A 9,230-nucleotide genomic window follows, 5' to 3' on the forward strand; every position below is an offset into this window, starting at 1 on the left:
ATTTTAAAAGAATCTTGCTTCATCCATATTCCTCTATATTACTCCGCTCTCTTTAATGAGAAAATCCTTTGAACTACTAAACTTTGCTCTTTTTTCTTCTCACATGCTTTCTTGACTCCATTCCATAAAGTTTTCTTCTACACCACATCCCTGACACAATGCTGGGCAAGGACAGTAACAAGCAGCACAATGCAAAATTCAATGGTTATTTCTCAGTCTTTAATTGACTTAAACTACTGACACTGTTTATATACATCTTTTTTCATGAGACCCTTTTTCTTTTCATTCTTTTTCTGATACTGACAAATAGTATTTTTGGCTTCCGTTTTTGTGACATAAATTAACAAATCTATAAGATGATAAAGCCTTTCTGCTGTTTCCTTAGGGGACATTTCTAGAGAGGTATAGGTGCCTACCACCAGAGGCTCTTGGGAGACCAAGTATAAACTGTCTTTCCCCTTCCAATTAAAACAATATCAGCTGGGCATGGCAGTATTCACCTGTGATCTCTGGAAGCCTGTAATCCCAGCTATTCAGGAGGCCAAGGCAGGAGGATCATGAGTTGTAGGCAAGCCTGGGCAACTCAGTGAGGATGTTTCTCAAAATAAAAAGGGCTGAGGACCTAACTCATTGTTCCCTGGAACCAATGAGAGAGGGGGTGGGGAGGAGAGAGAGGACAAAAAGGAGGAGGAAGAGGAAGAGGAGGAAGAAGAGGAAGAGAAAAGGAAAGAATGGAAGGGATAGGAAGAGCAAGGGAGGAATGAAGGAGTAGGAAAACAGAGGAAGGAAAGGAGCGAGAGAGGGAGGGAGGAAGGAAAGAAGAAAGGAAGAAAGGAAGAAAAGAAAGAGCAAAGAATCCTTCATGAAATGAAATGTTTTCTTCATTTTCTCTGGAGCAACCAACTCAGAATTCCTCTGACTTCATTAGTTGCAACTTTCCAATTTCCGTCCTTTTCTTCTTTTCATCTTTCTGAACTTCTGCCTTTGAAGTGTCCCAGGGGTCCATCCTTAGACCACACATTTCTTCTGTATTTCCACTTAGGCTTCTAGTTCTATGTTTTAACATATCATTTATAGACTGATAACTCCCAAATGAATAAACCAGCTTGGATCATTTTTCTAAAGTCCAGACATAGGTATATCCAATGCTTATTTCACATCTCACTTGGTTGTGTAATAGACAATTAAAATTTAACATAATCTGAACATAATTCTTAACTCCCAGCTCCCTTCCTGAAGTTCCTTCTACTAGTGATTGTCTTCATCATAATAAATACAGCTGAAGTTCTATTCTCACAATTTTTTTATGCCAAAAACCTTGAAGCTACCTTTGATTCCTATATTTTTCTCCTATTTCATGGGTAAGTGGGTAATTCTGTTGATTCTACCTCAGTACGTATTAAAACATATGATTCAGGGCCAGTGGTTTAGCTCAGTGGTTCTGGTGCCGGCCTTACAAGCGCAAGGTCCTGAGTTGGATCCCCAGTACCAAAAACAAAACAAACAAAAAACCCATATGATTCCTATTGTATCATGTTTGCCATTACCAACCTGTCTGTCCCAAGTTGTGATGATTTCAAGCCTGCACAATGTAATAAACTTCTAATGTCCCTCTCCACTGCCATTTTTTTTCTGCCATTAGTGAATCGATCTGCTTTAAATTTTAAAATAATTATTTTGGTGGCTGTCCTGAAAATGAACTATCATAGGGAGCAAGAAAGAAATCAGTATGATTAAGAGTGATTTCAATCATTTAGCTAGAAGATGATTGTATCTCTACCTGACCTAGTGGTAATAAAGTGCCGGTAAGTGATTAAATTCTGCATACTTTTTATTATGAGAAAGTTAGAGCACATAATAAATTAAGAAGCATCAAATGACAAACCACATGTAGTTTTACCCATCTTCCAACTTCAACAATAAGTAACTCTTGATCAATTCTTTTTTCATCTATGTCTTTCCACTCCTTGCTTTACTAAATTACTCTGATACAATTCATCTATTAATATAATGTGGTAAGTAATGTTTAAAAAATTACTTTTTTGGGCTGGGGATCTATCTCAGTGGCACTGCACCTGCCTTGCAAGTGCAAGGTCCTAAGTTCAACCCCTGACTTTTTTTTTTGTAGTACTGGGGATAGAACTCAGGACCTTGTGTTTGCCAGGCAGGCACGGTGCCACTGAGCTACATCCCCTGCCTAAAAGTGACATTTTTAAAACAAAAAAATTATCACATTTTAAACATTAAGAATAATACCTCAACATCATCAAATATCAAATCACTGTTCACATTTCTCTTATCTGTTAATTTTATAATTTATTTAAACTAAGAAATAAATTACTACTTATGTGTTCTCTTAAATATTTAAAAACTTACAACTCCCCCTTTTATCTTGAAATTTATTTCATGAAGAAATTGGACCATTTGCCTTATAAGATATATTTTGGCAATTTTTCTCATTGCACTATTGTGAACACTAAGTTGTATTTATTTGCCCCTTTATTTCTTTAAGTTGATAGTTAGATCTCCAGAGACTTGATCAGAATTCTTCATAGGTGGTGATGTGACTCCATTAAGAGTCACATGTTTGGTTGTCTCATTTAGAATGATAATCATCATCATCATTTGCTTTGATCCATTATTTCATTAGATGTCAAAACATAGTGATACTCTTATTTCAATATTTTTTCTTCTACTTCACTGCTTAGCTGGAATGTTTCTGTCTCATTTGCATTTACTCCAAAAAGTAGAGCCTTGGATACAAATACTTCATTATGGAAAGTGATTCCATGAAAGAGAACTGTGAAGAATAAAAGAGAGAAGGAAAGAAAGCTAATACAATGGTGTGTTGATGAGTTGCTCACCACTGTAGGCAACTGAGGTAAATCACACCAGGATTTCTTGAGTAACTGTGCAGAATGGGATTTGTGTTTCTTGTGGGGACAGAACAGGCAAACTTATCCTCTAGCTCTGGCACCTCATTAGCCACTAACTCCTTTCATCTTGGTTATACAAGCATGAAGCCAGACAGGTTTCAGGAAGTGGTTCTCACTGACCACCAAAGTCTTTCCAGAGCAGAAGGGGTGGGGTGATGGGAAAGCAGAGGAAATGTGTTTTCAGGTTATGGCTGTGTGGAGCAATCTCAAGTAATAGAAAATAAAGTTGAACAAGAAGTCATGAGACAGTACAAAAATATAGATAAAAAATGTCGGGAGCAATTGTACATGATTTTGGGGAAAAATCATTTTGCAATTAAATCATGATTAGGGCCTAGTTCTCCTGCCTATAGGCCAGCTATGGCATGTCAAGACATAACTCCATCTTCACCTCCGGTCACACCTAAAACCTCAGTGGTCCAGTGATGCTGTGATGCTCCAGGACAAGATTACACCAGCTAAAGAATCCTGGGAAGAATAAAATCTTCATCTGCATAGTTCCTCATTATTCTAGGATTTTCACCTCTACCACTACTGCTCCCTGAGTGAACTTTTATATTTGTTACTCTCCTGATATACTGAACTCTGACTGCCCTGAGTCATCTGTTACATTTGTTTCTCCCGACATACTGAATAAAGGTGTGGCAAGCTCAGGGGCTTTCCTCTTTGCTGCCTAGAGCAGCACTGATCAGGCCCAAAGCTCAGCTTCTTCTCTAAGTCTCATTTTTTCTATCTTTTCTGTCTAATAAACTAATTCACCTTGTGTTGTCATGGCTCGAAAGAGACTAGGACTTACTGCAGAGGTTCTAGTAAAGTTCCCTTTCCCTGTTCCCTACAAAAGAAGAAAATTCTCTTATTAACTAGTTGATCATCTCCAGGTACAAGAAAGGTAAACTTGATCCCAGCTTGTGATTTTTATCAGTTTCCAAAATACTGAGTTGTTTCCTTAGCATCCCCTAGAAGTGACTGATTCATGTATGTTAGCATGTATGAGAGTGGGTTTGTCTTTTTGAAGTGTTATGATGAATTATAATAAAATAAACATTTCATAGCTCTAATCCATTGTGGATATAATTTCCACTGAAGAGAAACTAGTGTAAATTTGGCTAGTAACCACTTGTTCAAGTTGGTTCCTGAGTCCCTGATAACCTCTGAGAGTATCTTCACACTCAGGTTTGACAAGACAGCAGGATTTCTGAGTTAAGATGTGACTCTTACAGGCACTAGGTTTTTAATTAATGATATTTAAAGACTACTTTTTGGGTACATGAGATGAAGATGTTTTGAAGGAAAAGGCAGTAGAATTTCCTGGTAAATTGCATGTAGATCATGAATGAAAAAGATTGAAGTAAAAAGATAGCTCATGGAAGTTAGTGTGTTCAGCTGGAAGGAGAGGGTTGCCATCAAGTGAAATGGGAAAGGTTACAGCCAACTAGGTTGAAGAAATGAAGTAGAGTTAATTTTGGACTCAGTGGATTTTTAATTCTATTAAAAACTCAGGTATAGCTATGTAATAGGATGTAGGAGCCTGCACTGAATTCATGAAGCCATAGACAGTACTGTATTTGGAATAATGAGAATTGCTGAGTTCATTAACAAAGGGAATATGATTAAAGCAAAGAAGAGGAGCAGTGATTAAGCCCCAAGTCACTTCGTGCTCCACAAGAAGAAGGTTGGTGGAAGGAGTTGGAACCAGAAATGACAGCTGAGAAGGAATGTGCAGTACTGGGAAGCAAACCAGGCTAGTATTCTGGAGGCCAGGTGAAAGGAGTATTTTCCTGTAAGAGGTCTTGGTTGATTGTTTTAAATGTTGCTGAAAAGGTGAGAAGGATAAAAACTGAATTGGTTGTTATATTTAACACTTTGAAATCAATAGTGATATTAAGAGAATTTTTAGTGATGTATTTGGAGCAAGTGTAGAATTGGATTCAGTAGGAGCTATACATGCATTACTGCTCATAGACTCTATTCCATTTCAGTGATGCATTTATCTATGTCTGGGCTAGTACTTCACAGTCTTAATTATTATAACAATAATTTTATCATCTAGTAGAGAAGTTCCTATTCTTACTTTCAGATGTATCTTGAATATTCTCAATTATAGATACTTCACTCAATTATAGATACTAAAAGTTTCAAAAGGATTCACCAATTAGAACAAAAAGGCATTAGCAAAATGCTTAAATTTCAGGAAAATATAGTAAAAAATAGAAAAAGTCAATTAACCCAAAGACATTTTTACAAAAACAAAAAAATCAAATATCTGGAAATAAAAAACTTTAAGATTTTTAAGAGGAAAATTGAAAAACTTTATGAATAATATAAGAGAAAGCCTAAATAAATAAAAAGACTCACAAATAGGAAGACTTACTATTATAAATAAATCAATTTTGGTAGGGGAAGTGGGAGGGGAAGGGGAAAGGAAAGAAGGGAAAGGAAAAATTATGAGAAAAGGAGAAAATGGAAACAAAGTCTTTATAAATAGGGAAGGGTTAAGGCGGTGAAGGGTACACAGAGAATGGGGAAAAAATAAGAACCAAGATACATCAGGTACAGGTACAAGCACCCAATGATAAATGTAAACATATTGTATACCTAAAATGTACCAATAAAAGAATTTAAGCAAAAAAAAAAAATCAAGTTTCCTTACTATATTGTCCCATGATGAGTAAAGAAGTGAACACTGGTGTACAGCCTTAGGGAACATTTGTATTTGTTGGTGGGAAGGAGCAGAGAAGTCAAATTAGACCTCCTAAACCATGCAGAGTGTTCAACATGAGTGCCATGAGAAAACGCCTTGGTAAACAAGGCTGGAGGAGACTTCTGGAAGAATTGAATAGCCCCTAAAACCTGATAATGCCATGGCTGGATAAAAAATATTTAAAATTGAACATCAGGGGTTATAGCCATGTTTTAAAAGAAGAGTTGAAAAGAGAGAAGTAAATAGATAGGTTAAGTAGAGACACTGGATTCAGAAGATGGGAAAAAGGACTACAGGGATGCTATTTAATGAGTTAATCATTGTTGAAGTTGGAAGATGGTAGAGGTATATATCATTTATCATTCGATGCTTCCTACTTGAGTATATGTTTAAAGTTTCTCATAATAAAAAGTTCACAGTCTTTAATCATGTACTGCCACTGTGTTGTTACTAGCTCAGGTAGAGAGTTACAATCATCACCCACCTAAATTGGTCCACTGTCTCTTAATTAATCACACTGATTTTCCATGACATTAATTTACAGAGAAATGGTTCTTATGCAAATTTACAAATCCCTTCCTCAAATATCATCTCATTCAGATTTCAGAACAACACAGTAGCCTATTCTGGTTCAGTGGCATTGATCTATGTCATAAGTGAAGAAATTAAATATACTCTCCTTTCATAGTTTAGAAACATTAACTATTTTTTTGTGTGTGCTAGAGGGCTTTTTAATGTTTCCTTGCTGTTTTTACAATATCATGAAAAAATACAGTTTAGAGCCTGGAACTGACCAGGGCGGGTGCCAAGGGCCACTCATGGGGCAACACAGCCTTGTGATTCCACCAGTGAGGGAGCTAAGCTTCTAGAAATGGCAGCGCAAGTCAGGAGCCAGGTTAGTGTCTCAGAGTCAGGGTCCCGCCAGGCTCACCACTCCTGGCCAGGACCCCTTGTACTGTAGTTAGTTCTCTCTCCCCCTCCTCCCTCTGACCAAGCAGAGGCAGAGGCTGGTCAGCCTATTCCCAGACAGAAAGATAATCAGCGTCACCCCTGGGGCTCACACCCCAGCTTCTACTCAATCCCCTGGATAGTTACAGGAGAAGGAGCAAAACCTGAATTTCAGAAAAACAACCCTTTAGCATAAGAATGTTCCAAATATTACATGGGGTACACTAATACTAAAAAAATTATCTTGTGTTTACCCAAAATTCAAATTTAATTCAGCTTTCTGCTTTTTGTTTTATGGTTTTTTTTTGCTAAATCTGGCAACCCTCGCCTGGGCCCCCGGGCCTCCGAAGTGGGGGAGGGTCTGAGAAAGGAAGGGGAAATGTCCCACACAGGGCGAAGGAGTCAAAACACAGCCTCCACCCATGATATATTATTTTTAATAATCATTTTCCAGAAATCCACACTGGCCTCCTGCAGCTGTTAAAAGCTATGGGGGGCACTCAAGAATACACCCCCACCACAGTTCAGGTTGGGCTGGTTTCTTTGATGCAGGAGGTGCCCAGACTTGAGTATGCTAACAGTCACTGTAACTTCCAAGAGGAGGGGACTTGGTATAAAGGTTTTCTAAAAGGATTCCATTCTATTTATTAACATTGTTCCAAATATTGCTCTATAAGGATTTAAACATAATAATAAAGAACAAACACAACCATAGGGCAGGGCCCCGGCCCTGTTCCTAGTGTCATCTGGGAAGGGTCCCTCCTTGGGAATCCATCCATTACCATCCTGTCCTCACCCCTGTGAGGGGCTATGTGTACTATCTGGTTCAAGGCTGGTCCCCTGCCCTGGTCTATCTCCCAGGGACTCCGGCTGCTGGAGCAGGAGCCAAGGAAGGAGCTGGAAGGGATGGGATGAGAGATCACCCTGTTCCTCCTGCTATGCACACCTGCTTGGGGCCCTACTGGTCACACAGCAGGGACACCAAGAGGGAAAAGGGAGAGAGAGCCAAGTGTCCTAGCCATGGAGTAAGCTGTCTCCGGCTGACCCGCAATGGGTGCCCAACAGGAACTCAGGATAACATTTGGCATCCATTTGGGGCTAGGGTAGAGAAAGAGGAGGCCAAGAGGAAAATGGATTCCTGCTTGGAGAACACAGCCTGGTCCCATGCTGCTGTGGGGAGCAGGTGTGCGCACCTAGGCTGGCTCCCCAAGTCCTCTGAACCCCTCACCCAGGAGGTCCTAGGCTGCCCCTTGAGCAGTAAGGTCGAAAGTCACAGTGGGGTGGGAGCAGGGGGAAGACCGCAGCTCAGAGCTCCAGCTACTTTCTGACCACCTCACACTCGGATCTCGTCTTCCTCCTCCTCCTCCTCCATGAAGGAGAACTCCTTGTCGGCCTGCCTCGGAACAGCGGCCTGTACCCTGTCTGGTCCCCGGAAGGCCGGGCTGCGCTCCTCCAGGACACCTGAGGTGCAGCTGGAGAGGGAACTGCTGTCCCTCGTGGTGTGGCCGCCTACACTGCTGGCCGAGCTGGGGCTGGGGGCCGCCGCAGCCGCCCACCCCTCGTCCTCCAAAGCGTGGGAGGGCCTTGACAGGGGCGGGGCTGCCTCAGCTGAAGGGGGAGCCTGGGTGACCCTGCTGGGGTCCTCATCTACACGGTAATTGCCACCATCCTCCTCAGGGTCCCACTCCTCCTTGTCCATGATGCTGAGGACATCGCCCAGCATGGAGTGCCCCAGATCAATGTGGAAGGACATGATGGATTCCTCATGCTTCAGCCCATAGCTGGCCTTGGGCACAATGGGCAGATCTGTCAGGTCCCCGAAGGCCTGCTTGTCGAGGAGGGGGTCCAGGGAGTGGGGGTCTGTGGCCCCATTCCGTCAGGGCCCCAGCTCCGCAGCACCCACCTCCTCTGCACTGCCATGCCCAGCATCCACCTTCTTCACAGGGCTGGATGACAGGCTCTTGGGCAGCTTGCTGGAGCCCTTCTCTGCGGCCTCTTTCTCATTGAGCTGCGGCAGGGACATGGCGTTCTTGACGAAGAGTGCTGAGTCCCGAAGGGAATCCAGCATATCTCTCTGCTCCCAGTCCCCCCGGGTGACTGACTGTGACCGCTTGCTACCCCGGAACTTCCGGGTCAGGAGGCTGCGTTTGGAAGATGAGGAGGAGGCCTGTTCATCCAGGGACTCACCGTCAGGCTCACCTGCCTTGCTGTTGAGGAAGGAGGTGTCCCCAAACGCGTCCCCAGCCCGGCCCACGTGCATGGTGTGGCGGAAGTCACCCAGTGGAGCACTGATCATCTCGGCTGTGAGGTCCACTCGGGAACGGGGCTTGGAGTGCCCCGAGCTGGACACCAGCTGCTTGAGAATCGGCATCTTGCTGGCTGGGAGGGGAGGTAGACCCTCCCGAGGCGGCAGGCAGGTCTGGGGCCAGATCTGAAGTCCAAGTGCAGTGGGTGGAGAAGGTGACACCAGGGAGATCACAGGGCTCTGTCCCCAGAGTCCCGGGCGCGGGGTGGGCGCGGCCGTGCGCTCCCTTCGGAGCCCCCGCGGCCCGGCGGGCGGCCCATGTCAGCTCGGCCGTCTGGCTCGCTCAGGCCTGGGGCTCTCTAGAAACATTAACTATAAAGTAGCAGTATACTAAGGCTGT

At 42.7% G+C, this 9,230-nt stretch overlaps 1 pseudogene; it reads right to left on the reverse strand.

Annotated features, from left to right (window-relative positions):
- Positions 1 to 7,918: 7,918 nt before the first annotated feature.
- On the reverse strand, positions 7,919 to 8,956 carry LOC101700901 (cdc42 effector protein 4-like; annotated as a pseudogene).
- Positions 8,957 to 9,230: the final 274 nt, after the last annotated feature.

The sequence above is a fragment of the Heterocephalus glaber genome, unplaced genomic scaffold (genome assembly GCF_053883595.1).
Source record: "Heterocephalus glaber isolate CG9 unplaced genomic scaffold, H.glaber_assembly_v1.0 deba00001454, whole genome shotgun sequence".
Classification (NCBI taxonomy): Eukaryota; Metazoa; Chordata; class Mammalia; order Rodentia; family Bathyergidae; genus Heterocephalus; species Heterocephalus glaber.